Genomic DNA, 17,734 nt, shown 5'->3' with positions numbered 1-17,734 from the left:
CCTTCTCCGCCCCCCCCCCCCCACCTAAATTACTTAGATTAGGCTCCCAGAACCAGAAACATCTGTACAATTGGCACCCATCCCACATTTATGGGACTTAATGTAAATGGCATGATTGTATATTGGATCCTGGGAATGTCTGTATGTGGCCCTAGGAAATGGTTCATGAATTCTCAGCTTTAAGCTGTCTTTAGTCCATTGTATCTTGTTGTTATACCACATATTGTAATTGCAGTGGTTTTCTTTTTCATCTTGGTAACTACTAGGGCTGTGCGAAATTTCACTGGGAGTTTCATTTCAACACTGTTTCGACCAATTTCGAGGTCAAAACAGCAAAATCAGAACAAAACAAAGGCCATTGAAATAGCATCAAAACGAAATGAGGTTAGTCGAAACGCTTCAACCATAGGCTGGGGATGGGAAGTCAGTCTAGCTGGGCTGACTTTCCATCCCCAGCGCAAGATCCGGCAGGGGAGGCGGAGTCGGCCAGCTGGGTTGACTCCCCATCACCTGCGCTAGATCCCCATCCTCAGCACTAGATTGTACCAGGGGTGGCGAGGCAGCCCTGCTGGGCTGCTTTACCATCCCCCAAGCTAGATCTTGCCAAGGGCTGGGCTGCCTCCCAATCCCCAGCGCTAGATTGCACTGGGTACGATCTAGCGCTGGGGATGGGAAGTCAGCCCACCTGGGCTGACTCCCCAGCAAAACATTGAAACAGCATCAAAACAGCCTTATGTTTCGATGGAACGGAACAACTGTTTCAACTCTAAATGAAATTCAAAATGGAACACTGTTCTGTCAAACTGTTGAAACTCAAGGTGAAACGAAACTGTGCCGTTTCTCACTGCCCTAGTAACTACATCTAAAATCATGCCTGTGATGTAAAAATGCATCCTTTGTTTAAAAAAAAAAAAAAAAATGAAGAAGTCAAACTTACATTCTTTTTGCATGACAGAAACAATATAGGTTAGTTGCTATGAACAACTTCATAGTTTTCAGGAGATAGAGGTGATGGACTAGCTTGTCGATGAAGTCAATGCTATTGCCCTTATGCCCTTATTAATGCTGTGCAAGGTTAGACAGACTGGCTGTTGGGTATAATTTAGGAATAGCTGAATTAATAGTGCTATGATGTGGAGTTCAAGGAAGTTTCTCTCTACCCATGCCTGCATATTCTTTGCTGACCCAACTTATTTTAATATTCATGGCTTTTTAAGTTATACCGAGATGCAACAGAAGAGAGGACCACATTTTTACCTGAACAGTTGTGCTCGTGCAAAAGAACAAAGCATGCAGAAGAACAGCTACTTGTCTGTATAGACTACACTTTTGATTTGATCTTTACTGTGCAACTTTGCAGGCCCTCTTCAGGCATAGGGAAAGGAAAAGGAAGATAAAGGAGATAGATGGAGCCTTAGACCTTTTGCCCCTCTCATTTGTAAATTGATATTTCCAGAGATCAAGAGGATGTAGCAGACAGTTTATCTTCTGGATCACAATTCCCTTGATGCTATGCTCCTGAGGAGTTACAGGAAATGCTTCCCCTTAGTATGAACTATGTCCCACAAATACAATGTATCCCTTGAAAATGAACAATTGATTATGCTCATTTAAGTTCAGTCTCTTACTTCAGGCTTCAAATTGCTTCTATTGATGTATTTAGTTCCATATCTGCTAACCAAATCTTAAACTTCAGAATTTTAAAGTGCATTGAAAAAGCTTGCCAATGTATTTGAAAGACAGATGTTGACAAAGAGGAAGGACTCGAAACATTTATAATGTTTCAGTTTTTTAATTATTTCACAAAAAACCTCATTTTCGTTTAATGTACTCTTCTCAAGTAGGAGTACCCTTTTCATCCTGGTAATTGCTACACGTAAGATATTACAGCTCTTTAAGGAAGACCAAGGGCAGTAATGTCTGAACAGTTAATACTAAGCGTAAGCAAAAATGTCTTATTTAAACAAGTGTCAGAGCTTATTTGAAAAAAAAAAAAAAAGCTTTGGAATTCAATTAAGAGATAATTTATACTATAGATTTGAAAAGAAATACAGGCTTTGAGTAACTGTATTGCCTAAAGTAGTAGAGGGATTTTAATAACAGCTTAAGAATGGGAAAAGATAGCCAGTGCCCTTGGGCCTGATAACTACCTGCAGTTGACCAGATCCTTCATTCCACAAGATTTTGGTGCATAAGGACCAGTATCTCCATCCAGACACCTGGATTCCAGTGCCCATAAAAGGTGACTTCTGACACCTTTTTTTAATAAATATTGACCCTGTCCCTTCAACTGACTCTGTGCAGCTTTTCTGCTGTACCTCTGAAAGGATTGATTAATGCCAGCATGGAATGTAAAAGGTGAAGTAGGTGGAGAGGGAGGAACAGAGTTATTTTGAGAGATGTCTAAATTTTCAAAGATAACATAACCTGTAGGATTCATCCCAACAAGATTCTTTGAAATTCCTAGTCAAAATACCTGAAGGGCTATTTGTGTTCCCTTTATTTCCCCTCCAGTACTAACAAAACAGGACTTCCTTTGAAGTTCTGGTTATATTATATTATTGGTGATTGTAGGTAGAACTGTGTGGGTGCTATAAGCACCTGTCAAACTCCTTTAAAATATTGCCTCTGTATGAGATCCTGTTGTTCCTCAGGACTACAGAATATCAAGTTGATTATTCAGAGGTGAGCGAGTATGACATAAAGGGAATTTTTAATGTTTTCCTATTAAAAATTGAATCAAAGCCCTGACATTGTGAATCACAGTGGGCCTGAACAGCTCAGAGGATGGGTGTCGGGCTGTTTGGCAAAAAGATATTTTATTTATCTAACTCATTGATTTTTCAATTGTGAAATTTGTAAATGGGAATTAGTTATGGATGAACAGCTAGGAGCAGATGTGGTAAAGAACTGCTGCTAGAGATTTTTGGCAAACACTTTTTAATTTCATTTTTATAATCCATTTATGAGATGTGAATGTTAATAATGAGCAGTGGGGTGAGAGATCTGAAAGGTACTTTATCAATATAGACTCTAAATACTTAAAATTTTCAGCATATTTTTCTTTTCTATACTACACAGACATGATTCTGAGGACTGTTAAACCCAGGGCCAAGGAAATTACCTTCTTTCCGTTGTCTGATTTTTCTACAATTGATTGGGGATGGAACAAGATGGTACATAAATAAGGTCTTCATTTACTTTCTTCAAGTAAGTCATAATATACTTTCCCTGCCATTCTGATTTCAAGGGATGCAGAATTTACTGCTCAGGGGGTTCAATTCAACAGGCAAGGTCAAGTAGGCCATTGTGGAGAAACCTGCATTAACTTCTGCATATAAGGTACATGGGATTCTCTGACTTCTCCCTTTGGTAGGTTGCAGCAGAAATTTCCTGATCAGCTCAAAGAAGCTAGCAGACCTTACCAAATGTGGTGAGAGTCATCCACCACAAACTATAATTAGATTGCTGTTCTTGGTACCATTTATTTCTAAAAACTGACAAAATCAAGTTGTGGATGAGCAAAATAATTGATTATAGCATGAGACTAGTTTGCCCACAGTAAAGGAGAGCGGAGATATTAAAGTTTATTTTCTGCCTCCAAGGACACTTAAAATAGAGCTCCCAGAGATTCCCTTGCTTAGTTATATTCATTGACTTGGAGGCTTACTACAGAGAATTTTGCTAGAGGCTTAAGGAAGTCTTGCCAACATTCACACAGCTTTAAAAATACGTCTCCAGTGGATGTGACTAAACTTTGAAAGCAAAGTTTGTATTCCAATTCTGAAATTTCTCTTTTGCTAAATTAATTTTTAAAGACAGTTTTTTCTGAGTCTGGTATGAAGCATAGTTGTTTTCCTAACTATCATGCATCATAATATTTTACAATTGTGCCAGCAGAGAAGCAGAATCATTTGGACGCTTTGCTGTTGCATAATGCATTTTGTATATTTTGTTGATGTCTAATTGTTTCTCGAGAAAATTAAATGCAACATGTTGTTTTTAATCTTTCTAATTGTCAAAGGTGTGGGATAACAATAAAAATATTGCATCTTACATAATTGTACACTCTGCTAGGGCTCTACTGAGATTTAATCTACATGCAACATTTCTGCAGCATGCAAAGGCTTTAATAAGAGAAAGTCAATGAGCCTCATGTACCTTTTATAAAACATGACATAAGGCAATATAATTAAAACTAAACTTATTTCCTGTGGTGAAATTAACTTACAGAAATGAAGGTGTTTATTTATTAAATAGGATCTCTGGAGCTCTTGCCTTATTCTTTCCCCTCCTGGGAAGGTTTTGATTGTTTGCTTCCTTTCTCTTGCCTGCTTGCTGTGTAATTTAAAACTGATACCTTCCTTTGGGAAACAAAATTTGATCGGAGAACAGCCTGCATCACCACCTAAACAAATTACCAATGTTTTACTTACTTTTCTTCTTCTATTCTTTTTTTTAACCATCAGAAAAAAAAATGTGTACAGAGACTTACAAGTGTGGTAGTACAGCCAGATTGAATTTGCAGTAACAAGGAGTTCACAATCATCCCTTCCATCCTGGGTAAATATTTGCTGATTGTAAAATAAGAAGGCAGAAAGGTATTGTTTTCTTGGTGTGGTTGAGTCTTATTTTGATTTTGGTTGTTGCCACTGTTGTTTCCTTGGTGAACTTATTTGACTTTACCTGGTTTAAATTAGGTAGTATCACTCTGAAAAGGGATGATAGGATGTTTTGTGCAGCATAACCTGTGGAATTTATTTTCATGTGATGCTACTGAGATAGGTTTAAGAATTACAAAAAGATCAGACAGTGAAATAAATGCGGTGCCACTACTTACAAAGATTAAAATGTCCAACAGTTATCATGCTTCATGATCATCTGATTTCTTTAGGGTATTATGTAATCATTAGTTTTCTTTTGAGAAGGAATTTCTCCCCCAAGATGTAGAAGTATACAAGTAAATTATTTAGTGGAGTTTATTTTTTTTTTTCCAGTTTCCTAAGCATCTGCAAGTGGCCACTGAAATTTGAAGTAAATGAATGAATTTGTTGCCCTGGACATTTGTTTCTTAAAACTTTTTCAATTTAGCAAATGGCATTTATGCAATGGTTAATATTTCATTTTTAGAAGACATTGGCCTAACAAGAATACCAAACCAAAAGCTCCTTTAATTTGGAGAAAACGTAATAATAGTTGGCAGTTTTCATTGCAGTACATTTCATGGGGTTGGCAAAATTTGGAGCTGGTGTCCTAAATCCAAAACATTCCTGAACTTTGAATAAGTGTGAATTTGGATGCACACCTGGAGCTGATCAACATGTTTTAGGCTCATTACTAGTAATAAAGAATCTTCTTATCCTTTTCTATAACTCTGAAGAAGCAGGAAGGTAAAGCATGTTATTGATCTAGCCATACTTACAAAGGGAGGATAAACTGTATGAAAAATATATAGGTTTGTTTGTTTATACAGTACTCCCAGAAACACATCTTAAAATGAAAGATGATCTTTCTTGTTTCAAATGCAATATAGATTTCTATGTTATCTTTGAAATTTGAGCTGATTTGAATGTCTTGCTACAGAGATTTTTTTTTTAAAACTCAGAAATTAGTTTTTAGAAGTTCTAAGACAAATAATTTTTCAATACTGGCTCTGAGAGGAACTCCTCCCCCACCCCCTTTTTAAACAAAATTCTCAAAGTATAGAACAGCAAATAACATTTTACCATTCAAAGAAGAGAAGGCATTTTATAACCTGAAGGTTTACAGCTGCCTTGATATCAGGCTATTCTTTGCAGTCTGTAAAGATAGTCTGTTTTAACTGCAATCATTTCCTGAGAATATTGGCATCAAGTATTGCTACATTCCTGTCTGCCGCAACATTGCTTACTTTAGTTTTAGGGACAGTTCTAGCCTTGAGTTGCTGTGAAATGGTTATTTAAGGGATTATAGCTGTTTAAGGGAGATTTAAGAAAAATGAAGAAACTGATCCTTGAAGATTACTTCTGGCTTCTCCAAACCTTGACAAGCATTTGGAGTTGGGGTTTAACTGTCTTTTGAGGTTTGTGCTAAGTTGTAGTAGATATTTTCTGATTTCACAGGAAGGGAGACTGTCCATTTCTAAGAAGGGCATAGTTTGATGGACAAGTTAGAGTTGTGGAACGTGGGCATAACAATAGGCAGTTTTTATACAGCACATCTCACTTAAACAGCAAAAATCCAAGGATGTATCTTCAGGCACCTTGTGCCCTGCTTCACAGCAGGGCATGGGAAAGTTATCTCTGCTGCAGTTCACTGGGCGCTTAATGCCACAAAGGTGCTATATCAATAGAAAAATTACCCCCCAGAAAATCTGTGATTGGAGGAATCAGCTAGCAGGAATCGCTCTATAGCTGGTAAACTGAGAAGTGAAAACCTGTTAGAAAGACATGTTGTAATAAAGGGAAGATCTGGCCCAATGAATGATACTTCAGGAGTGTGCAAAAATTTTCACTTACTTTCTCTTTCCTATATGGAAGATAAGGGATCTTTATCTTTCTGGGGAGAACTTCTTGTTCCTCTTTTGATCCAAGAGCTTACAAAATGGGGTAAGCAGCCTGGGTCTTTGGTTGCCAGGCATGATAAAATGGTATTTCGCACTTGTCTTCCTTGGCTGTGCCTAATTTGCCATCTGGGTAACTTTATTTCTTGATAGCTGCAAGCTTCAAATCTGGGTTAGGTATATATTCCTAATCATATTAAGCATGAAAGATGTTGCTATGGTGTTAAAAAAAAAATAATGATAATAATTAAAAAAAGGGATTCCCAGTGTTCTAACCCTGTGGTTTGGATGATTGGAAAGACAATAAGAAATGAAGAATACAGGAGAAAAACATTTATCTTTTAATAGACTAATTATTATAGCTGAAGAAAAAAATGCATCTTATTGCTTAAATTATTTGAGCTCATTACTATAGAGCTCTGTTATTTTAAAAATAAAAATGGGTCATCCCAACATAGTATTCTTATTTACTATGAAGGAGGAACACAGTACTCTTTACTGTTGTCAACAATTAGCAAATCATAACTTTTCAGACTTTTCCACTTCAATAGTGAACAGAATATAGATGCGTTGTCATTTGAAAGGGAACCGGATTAGATTTTATGTACTAATCTCGGAGAGAAGCACTGGTGTGTGTCAACCAATGAAAAAGATATTTGCTAACTTGATATTTTTTTTAGAAGGGGAGATGAACCACTAGATGAAGAAGTCCAACTAACTTCTTTCCAGATGACTAGACCTTTTTATAACAAAGTGATTCAGATTTGTCATGGTTGTGACTTGATCAAGAAGCACTTTGGCTTGACCTTTATATGAAGTATCAAGGGGAACAAAAATGACACTAAAAGCTGCCCCAGTGGAAGTTAAAAAGCGTCTTAACCTTTTAGAAAGCATACAAAATACTGGACTTGTTTTCATGGCCCCAGTAGTATTTTATTTTACTGCTTTTAACTTCATTTCTACTTTACTGTGTAGAACAGCAGGGGAAATTGGCATTAGAAAAGGATTCTTGAACTAAACCAACATCTTCTAGAAAAAATTTGTATGAGGGGACCTAAGGATAAACATATTTTTATATCACAAGTATTCTGTTTGAGTCCAACATAACTGCTAAAACTTCCTTGTATGTTATAACTGGTAATACTTCAATTTTGAACTTGTGTTTTCTGCTAGGCTTAAAAAAATTCTTCCTGAATTTTTGTGCTTGTTTGTTGTTTAATTATTTTTCAACTTTGGTAGGTATTTAATTGCTAAATAAGTTATTTTTTTCCTCAGTGGAGCAGCCTCTTGTTAGTTTCACACAGGTATTCTTCCTTCTTTTTGAAACATTTACTTATAAGAAATGCAATTGAGTGAAATTAAATGCATCAGGAGGGAAAACATCAGGGAGGAAGAAGAACTGTTTAAACTGAAGGGCAGTGTTAGTACAAAAGCTAATGGGTATAAAATGCCCATGAATAAATTTAGGCTGGAAATTAGAAGAAGGCTCCTAACCATTAGAGCAGTAAGGTACTGGAAAAGCCTCTCAGTTGGAGTAATGGAAACAAAAAATATCCTAAGTACTTTTAAGATGAGAGAGAGTTAGCTGTGTTAATATAAAATCAGGAAGAAGTATATAGTCAGGCAGGGTAAAGAGGCACCATATAGACTAACTCATTGGCAACACATCAGGGTGGAGGGAGTCATGGGGGAGCATGCCTTCCCGCCCCCCCCCCCCCCGATTTCTGCACCAATAGTGGGGCATGGGGCATTGGACTGCAGCTTGGCCAGAGCCCAGCAGCAGTGGAGATGGTGGCAGCAGAGTGATTTCTGTGCCAAAGGTGGGGCTTGGGTTTACAGCCTGGCCAGATCCAATGTTTGGCAGCAGCAGGGGCTGTGGCAGTGATGGTTGGGGAGTTGTGCACCCCTCTTCCCACTGCTATAGTGCTGGTGCAGCACTGTGCCCCACCACTGGCAGCACTTGTCGCCTGTGGACTAACTAAATCAGAGATGAGTAAGATTTTGTGAGCCAGAGGTCACTTCATCTGATGCTGTCAAAATCATGCTCAGAGCAGTCTATCTTTATCTAGAGTGATGTTTTAATAAAAAGCGTGTGTGTGTATGGAGGAGAGGGGCAGTGCTATAGAGGCAAACAAGTACTAAGCTATTAAAATGACTTGTCCTGTTTCTAGTGGTGGTCAAGCTAAAGTTGATTGCTATTGACTTGGTGACAAGAGGCCTTTTTGCACCTTATGCTGTGAACTGCACGAGCTCTGGTCAGTGTTAGTGCTAGCTTGGTGTTTGGACCAGTCACACCCTTAGTTTAGAAACCTTCTCTGACTGTCCCCTACCTTCACAGCTGTGATTTACTGCTAGAGACCTGTCAAACAGAGGCAGGACTAGGAGCTAGCTATGAGTTGCTACTAGAAGGCTGGTGAGCTAGGACAGGCTTCTATCCCTGCTCTATGGGTGGGGGTGTGAGAAATCCTGGGATACTAGAGGGCATCAACTTGGGCAACACATCTGTGGGAAGTGGATCGACTTAATGGAACAGAAGCAGGGTAGTACATATCAATGATTATTCTGCCCTGCCGTGTTATAATTTTGAGCTGCATAATGAGTGGTTAAAGCCACTTAATGTGTTAATGTGCAGAGAAGAAGGAGGGAAGAGCATGAAGAACTTGCCCAAAATTACTGTGTAACAAGGCCCTTGATGTCCACAAATACTTGTAAACTATTATAGAAATTATACCTCCATTTTGTTTGTTCTTTCAACACCATAAATTATTGCCAGTTTCGCAGCTTGTGTTCGTAGTGTAACTAGCTATTTTTAGTAGTATTTTTCCTCTTTGAATATGACCCTAGGACCTGTTTTCATGTCTGTTTTGCCAGCCAGGGGCATTAAAATGTCATACTGTTATGGATTATCACCAAAAACACCACATCACTAGCTTTTAAAAAAAAAGTTAACTGCACTTTTTTGTTTTTCTCTATCACTCATGTTCATATATGTTCATCCTATGCTTAAAGTTGCATAGATTGCTATCCATTCTGAAAATCATACCATGAACACCAAATCTAGTTAATATTTCTTGTTCATCAAAGACTAAGTACATCTTGCCATGACTACTTGTCAAAAATCATCTGTCTGCCCACTACTACTTACTCTGGAATGGGTCAATCTATTTTAGTGATGTGGATGCATTTTGAATACACTCAGGTATGTTGAGAATATCTCTGTGCTGATCAAAACAATTGCTGGCTATGATAGATATACTGTAGCCATATAAATGGGCTGAATCTTCCTAACTTTGGGTCTTGTTACACAGTGACTTTTGGACAGCTCCTGAGCTCTTAACATCTGGATTGTTCCCACAGTGACACCTGAAACTTGTTTCACGTGCTCTTTAGGCAGCTCAAAGTTATGCCATTCCAGGGCAGGAGTATCTCTGATCCACGTTACCCAGCTTGTGTCATACTAAGGTTGCAGCCACTCTAGTGTAAACACCCCAATGCCCCCATCCACTTCTCCACTGGCCTGGATTGGGACCATTTCCTCTTCCCCACCCACCTCAAGACCCCAGATCCCTGTTCACTGGTGCCCTCCCCCTGCCCCTCCATTTACTTGTGGCTGCCTGTGCTGTCTGTCCCAGAGGGTAAGGAAGAGCTAAGTTGCCTTCCTGGCCACTGCTGCTACTCCCTGGGTGGGCTCAGCTGGGAGAAGAGCAGCAGCATAGTGATGCTGGCAGCTGGGTAGGCAGGCTAACCCTTTCCTGCCTGCTCCCCTGTCAGGCCCAAGTAGGTAGGAGGGTGCAGGGGAAGAGACCCGGGGAAGGGCAGGGAGGGGGAGCCCCAAGGGACAGGGGGTTGGGGAGGAAGCCTGGAATGGGAGGGGAAGAATTCCTCCCTTTCATTTCTCAGGAGCCTGCTGCTCCAAACTGGAGCTAACATTAACACCAATTAATATTTGCTGCTCACAGTGCAAGGTGTAACAAAGCCCTTTGACTCTGGGTAAGGTAGCGGTCAAGTTGGAATTATTTTTGTCATGGTTCTGTCACTGCAGAATCATGCACATGTAATAGCTGCAGGTAATATCTGCATCTTTTGATAGTGATACAATTGGGCATCAGTCTGTACTCTTAGATTTTTTTATATTACAGTTATATAATGTTATTATGGTATGATGTTACTATGGTATGATAAAATAGAATTTTAGTAAAAAAATAAAAGCATTTCTGGTCATTTTTTAGCCCATATAGTGAAGCTGTATCTATGCACTAAATACTGGCTTAGTTAACCCTTCCCCTTCTGTGCAGGATGGGAACATAGAGTGGAGCATCAAAAAGGTTTTCAAGATGAAGTTGAAAGACCCCTCATGAAGTATATAAAAGGGTAGTCTTATGCTATCCAACAATTGCTTTGATTCTAAGAGGGTGGTTTTCATAATACTAGTTTCATACAGTAATTTATAAAAACATCTATGAGGACAAAGCATATGAGTATGGTAATGGTCTTTGATGTCCATGTTGTCAATAATTAGTTTAGTGGTTCAGCTCAAAGGTAATTTTGTTTACCAACAACAGTGTCTTAATTAAATAATTTTGACTAAATAATATAGTCTGAAGAAGAATGCCTTACCTCTCTTCTGGAAAAATTAAATTTACGAATAGCTTCCATATTCATGTTTTATTTACAATTGTAAATGCACATTTTTCATCAATATTTTCTGACAGGTTTGTATTGGATTCAGGCCCAGAAGGTTTTCTGCAGATGCAAGGTTTCCAAAAGCTATTGTTTTAGTGATTTTTCACAGTGTATTATAAATGGCTTGTTTTCTTTACTGATTTCTCTTCATTTCACTCTATCTGAAGACATGCTCAGCAGATTAATGTATTCCTACCGGGTCCAGCCAGGGTTAGCTTAGCCCTTCGTGAACTGTTCTTGTTTTTGATGTGGTTGGGGACTGTGGTTTTGAGTACTTCATGTTTGGAACTAAAGATTTATAATCTGTATAGCCTTCACCATTCTGGCATAAACACACAGCATGCTTCTTTCTCTCCTGGTGATAAATAACCTTTAGGATAGAACACTTCATTTTCAAGCATGTCTTAGTAGTTTACAGTTCTTTAATAGCTGTACTTGAATGTGGGTTTCCTAACTTTTGACTGATGATTATCTTGGGTATCATTTATAAACAAGGTGAAAGATAATGATCCGTAAACCTCATGTAACATGCTATGATGATTTTTGTGAGATATACTGTAACTTAGAACACGGAAAAGATGGAGAGACTTTTGTTGTGTTGTGACCTTTTAGCGTTCACTTTTTATTACAGAAGTGAAATGTCCAAATATGTTGGATTCTGTAACCTAGATCTCAGAGAAAATTTGAGGTGATACTTGGACCAGGGACATTTTCAAAAATCCTTACAGTTGACCTAACTATTTCTACTGAAATAAATGATAAAGCTCCTTTGTAGCCAAGCAGAATGTTACCAAGGAGCTAGGTCAATGCCAAGTATACTTGCTTATTCCACTCTACAGATACTAGTTAAGTTTAGACTGCTTTATTTAATAACTTTGGGGCAAGGCAATTAAAGAAAGAAAGAGGGCGAAGTGCTGTGATTAAAGCAATAGACTGAGATAGAACTAAGATCTGCTCTATGCTCTGCTCTTCATCAACTCCCTGTCCAAACTTTCACGTAAGCTCTGTGTGCTTCATTTCCTATCTTAAAATATATGTAGTCATAATTCCTTTTCTTCTGTTATGTGTCAGCTTTTGTATTTATACTGTGAGCTCTTTGGGGCATGGCCTGTCTCTTGTTTACAATGCCTGGCATAATAGTTTCATGATCTTAATTGTGGCTCAAAGGCACTAATATCAAATAAATGGGAAGTGGAAACAAGACATTTTGATTAGCCATAATTGTCCCTGTGTGCACCTCCTGTGGATGGTTAAAACATGGTTCTTGCTTCCGTTTACAATACATGATCCACAATGATGCATTAATTGTCTTTCGACTAGTTGTTGAAAAGTGACAGGATTCATGAAATGCTAATTTAAGAATGCTGGGATTCTGTTTAGATACTGAAGTGCTAGAATGGTCTCTTGTCTCACCAGAATTACAGTTACAACTAAACAAATGGGAAGAACAAGAAGCATCCCTAACTGACAGTAGAAAGAGAATCTGTTCCTTCAGTGCATTGGAGGAGAGAACTTATTTCCTTACATAACTATTTGCCCTAAAATTCTGCCAGGTCAATGTTAGCTTCAGTTATTGGTCATGTAATAGCCAGTTATGTATGTCAAAGCTGCCTAGGGTACTGTAAGATGAAACTTGTATATCAAATCCTTTCCCCCAAAGTTGCTCATCCCCCCCACCCCAAAATGCACACAATTAATTGCTCACTCTAATATTTTGCAGACGGGACACAATGTATTGACTTGCCCACTTGGTGAAGATGCAGTTCTTTTCTGTTTATCTTTCATAAATCCATGGGTCATAATTGAAGTGTGATTCTTCTAACTGATTTTAATGACACCTGTAACAAAATTAACAAAAAAAAAAATGGTTTCCCTTAAGAACACAAGAAGTTTATGGGAAGCCTGGAATAAAATATAGATAAACTATTTTTCTTAGTATTTAAAGGTTTTCCTGCATTCTTTCCCCAGCCAATTTTTTAAAGAAATTTTGTTAACATTTCTAAGAATAAAAAACTTCAAACATAAAATGGTATATGTAGTCTGTGCAATTCTGGTCCAATCAAACATGTTCAAGTATTTGTTTCTAAATATATAGATGGGTAATATGAGAACAAATGGTATTTCTACTTTTATAGAGTTTGAGAGGTTAAAGGATGAAAATTCCGTTTCCTAATAACTCATTTATGATTTTTGCTTATTCCACTTTGGTATGAAACCAGATGATTTTAAACTGTTTGCAAACTGAAATTGGGTTAAAATAGTTTTTATACTGAAAAGCTCAAGTTTTCCTTTTCTCTCTCACTTTCGTAGTGATGAGTGTGCCCTACACATCAGAAAATTTCCTTAACCCTGATATGTCTGTGTGAAACTTCTGATTTTCATCGTAGTTTGATGACTAAGCACTTCATCAAAAAATGTCACCAGCTTTGCTTTGCCTTCTTATATTGTAAACATTATTAACACGGCTGATCAGCTTAGTAGGTGCCTCAAGCTATCTTGCTCAGTTTTTAGTGTTCATCCATATTCTGACCTTGATGGGCTGAACTGTTAATTCATGTCAAGCATTGCAGCAATGGGGAAATAAAGTTCTCTTTTCCCAAAATTAAAAATCTCCTTAATTTCTTTCCTAAAGGAAGATAGTAATGTACTACAGTACTAAAAGTCTCAAGCACTTCCAGGGCATGTCTATACAAGACATTTACTGCAGAGTAGACAATTAGCTCCTTAGTAAATGTCTGTAATCTATACATGTGGCCCTATTAGGCCACTGGTAACTGATTAACTCTGCTGCAGAGATTTTACTGCAGTGCAGGGGCTGCCTGCTGGCTAGCCCCACACTGGACCACCCTTGTGCCCCAGCCAGGCCCTCTGGAGCATGTTGAGCTGGGTTGGAGCAGCCCTAGACTGACAGGCTGAATTCCTGGCCCCCTACCAGCCAGGGTGCTCTACCAGCTCAACATGTTGTGATTCCAGGTGCATGTGTAGATATGTCACTACAGGAGCAATAACCTCTGGTGTGGTATGCAATGGAGTTTATTGCTGCTTATTAATGTAGATGTGGCCTCTCAGTACTAGAAATGAAAACCAATCCCATTACTCTGCTAAGTCAGAGGCCTCAGTTGTTGCTTTCCAGCAATTATAGTATAGGTAATAGAGTATCATTTTGTGGTCTGTGCCACATAATTTAGGGCTAAGATGAAGGCTATAACAATATTTTGACTGTATTTTTCTTTGGATCGAGGCTGCAGCCATTTAAAGTGAAAATAGAATACTACTTAGTTCCAAATACAATAAGGAGTTCTGATAGAGGAGAATGAAGAATTTTTTTCTAGGAAACTAGCCACTAGTGTAGCTTCAGCAGCCTGTCTTCCTAACAGTTCATAACAGCATGAGATCTAATTTCACCATGTAGAAGCAGACTTTATCACAGCAGGGATGAGACGACATGCATGTGTAGCCACAAAAAAAGCTAAACAGAGTCCCAAATCACTCCAGTCTCTACAGGGTCCACCTTTTATGCTTCACTTATTTTTTTATCAGTTAAGATAACTGCATTGAAATAATGAAGGATTTATATAGTGAAACAGAATCAGAGTTCTACATTTAAGAGGGAATAATAAGAAGTGTGGAGCAAAAGGCTGCAGTGGAAAGTTGTGAGTACATTTCCAAGCCTTCAAATTGCATGAGATCCAGTAAACATATTAGAAACTTACACTGAACAGATACTGAAATTTGTACAGTAGTACAGTCATTTCAACAAGGGAGATTTATTTATGTTAAGGTGGGTGCTCTGTAAAGGCAAGGTCCTAATATATTTAAAAAAAAAAAAATCAATGTTTCAAACTCTGCTTGGGTTATGGTTGGGGATGTGCCAAGTGGTAAATTTGATCATTTGTGTTCAACTGTTGCATGTTGGCAATTTGGGCCTCAAAATATCATGAGTCTTAAAGCATGACTTTTAAAAAATACATGTGTCCCAGCTGCCTGCGGAGGGTTTGGGATTGAGAGTGTGGTCGGGGGTAGAAAGGTAAGAAAGGTTTATTGACTTAACAAAAACATGACTATGCATAGTAACAAGACAAACAATAACAGACAATAATAATTTGCATCAGCAACTTATTGGCTGTCCCCTCTGATGCCTGATGTATGACAAGTTCTTCTTCCACAAAGCTCAGCGAAGTCAGGTGTCCCTGATCAGCGCTGTCCGAGGGGTAGCAGGAAGGACCCTGGTATTCAGTCCTTGGGCTCCTCAAGATCCATGGGCCCACTGAATCCAGGTCAGCAGCTAATCTGAAATTAATAACTTTTTTTACAGAGTTACATCTTCCTTCTAAATAATTTCCAGATGTGCCAGCCAATTTATAACTTCTGAGCTATGCTGACAACTTACAGCCATCCAGATTCTTTTATTATAATTATTATTAGGACTGACCAATAACAGTACAAGCCTTGCATTCTTCTGATAAGGTTAATTTTAACTACACCACAGGGCCTACTTCTACTTCTACAAGGCTTTGTTAAATTTCCTAGGCCTTATTACATACAAGGCCTTACTACATCTTTGCCTTTAATTAGGCTCTTAACAACACCATATAGCTTAATATCTGAACAAATGACAGAAAAACACTTGGTCTAATCTTCACAGAGCCTTCAGCAAGCACTTTTATCACATAGACATAATTTTCAGCTGTCACATACATGCTCATTTTTTTTAATCTTTGCCATCTGGTTATGGAAACTTTAGTGTTCTCAGGCCACATTTTGTAGCTTTTCTCTCTCCAAAAATGCTGGTAGAAATGTCCTTTAAAAAGAGAAGAAATCTGAGAATCTTAATTAATTCACATAACTTTAGGAGCTGAAGTTTAAGAGACATATCAAATATCATGAGACCTTTGATAAAATCATGAGTTAGCAATAGTAGACACTGTTTTCTTGACTCCAAGATGATGATTTTTTCCTCCATTTAACATGGGTGGAAGCCCCTCATCTTGGGTTCAAGTACAAGCAGCAGGGGGAGAGGGCAGACTGGACCTGAAGTTGGAACCACAATACCAATCTGGGCTTGGGTTTTGAGTCAGATCTGTAGTCACTGCCCCTTCCACCCTGCCACCATCTGCCTCTGTACCATTGCTTGCCCTGCTACAACAGCAGGGGAGGGGTGGGCAATGTGGAAAATGGGGAAATGGGAAAAAAATTGAAGATGACTTTCCAATAATTAGCTCTGAACAGAAAAATATAACATTTAAAATTATATATAAACAATACATTTTATAAAATATAAATTTATAAAATAAATATGTGGATTTTCCATGTATAGAATCTAATTATTGGTGGGTCATTATAATTTAAAGTCACCTTGGGTTTGGGTAAATATGGTATGTAGGAATAAATTATGCACAGCTGCTTTGTACTTCCTTCCCCCCCCTGCTTTTTTGCAATTAAACTCTTTGCTACAGTAACAAAACCCACAACCTTGTGAATTATTTTTTTTTTCCCCAGAAAACATTAACCAAAATCAACCTGAGATTATTTAAATGAAACCTGTATTCAGGTTTCATTAACAGTGGTTTATTACTTTCTCAGAGAGGATTTTATGAAGTTGTGCACTAGGCAAATATTTGCATAGAAAAAAATCAAATAAATAACATTATCAGCAGGGAATCTGGGTTTTCTTTTCTCCATAGTAAAATTCAATAAAACAGATTTTCTCGTTTTAAGGGTAAATATGCTGGGAAACAGTGTGGTTTCCCCTTGCAGGCTGGAACTCTGCTAGCCTGCAAGGAGGTGGGGGGAGCAGGAGGAGGGCAATCAGGCAGTAGGGCTGTGTGAAGCTTTGGTTCCTGATTCAGTTAGGCAGAGATTTGGCCTGATTCAGTGCCCAAATGTCCAAATCTGAATAGAATCAGGAGACCGTTAATTTCTCCAAATCAAATCGGAACCCTCCTGTGATGTTGGTGGGCCTCACGTCCAGTATCACCCTCCGTTAGGTAGCCCCTCCCCTCGTCCCTCCTACCACGACTTTGATGTTATGGGTGATTTGAAGGAGGGCTTCAGTGGAGCTCTTTTACCAGAGGGGTTCCCCGACGCGGGTGTACTCACGGTTGAGGCTTCCGTTGTTGCACAGGGCTCCGCCACCCCTACACCCCGTCCACTCGCCACCCGTTCACTTGTTGGTGAGATGGTGACTTGCTGCTATTCGCAGGCCTTCTTGCCGGTAGGTGTTCCTGACCGTAGGGACCTAGGCTAACGGTCTCCTTCAGTCAGCCTGCCTTAGAATCCTGTTGACCCTGCCGCTAGCTCGGGTCATCTCCCTTTTTCTCCCCTGATCTTAGAAATAATATTTCTCTGGGATGGGGAGGCTTCCCGGATTAATGCCTTGGCCCCGGCAATCCCTGGAGACCACTCCTTCTGCCCCTGCTGGGGTTTCCGGTTCTCGCTTCAGCTGCTGAGCTGATGCAGAGTTGCCTGTCGGAGGGTCTCGCTCCTCCAGCGATGTTCTGCACCTCTCCT

General features: G+C 38.9%; 1 long non-coding RNA gene across 1 annotated transcript in view; it reads left to right on the top strand.

Annotated features, from left to right (window-relative positions):
* Nucleotides 1–3,084: 3,084 nt before the first annotated feature.
* The window catches only part of LOC102382104, a 32,730-nt gene continuing 18,080 nt past the window's right edge, over nt 3,085–17,734 (top strand). The window contains exon 1 of the long non-coding RNA XR_322886.2: nt 3,085–3,210. This is a non-coding gene — a long non-coding RNA (uncharacterized LOC102382104). The remainder of the gene's footprint in view (nt 3,211–17,734) is intronic.

This window comes from Alligator sinensis, unplaced genomic scaffold (genome assembly GCF_000455745.1).
Source record: "Alligator sinensis unplaced genomic scaffold, ASM45574v1 scaffold150_1, whole genome shotgun sequence".
Classification (NCBI taxonomy): domain Eukaryota; kingdom Metazoa; phylum Chordata; order Crocodylia; family Alligatoridae; genus Alligator; species Alligator sinensis.
Note: the sequence above shows the minus strand (reverse complement) of the source record. Positions and strands in the feature narration are given on the sequence as shown.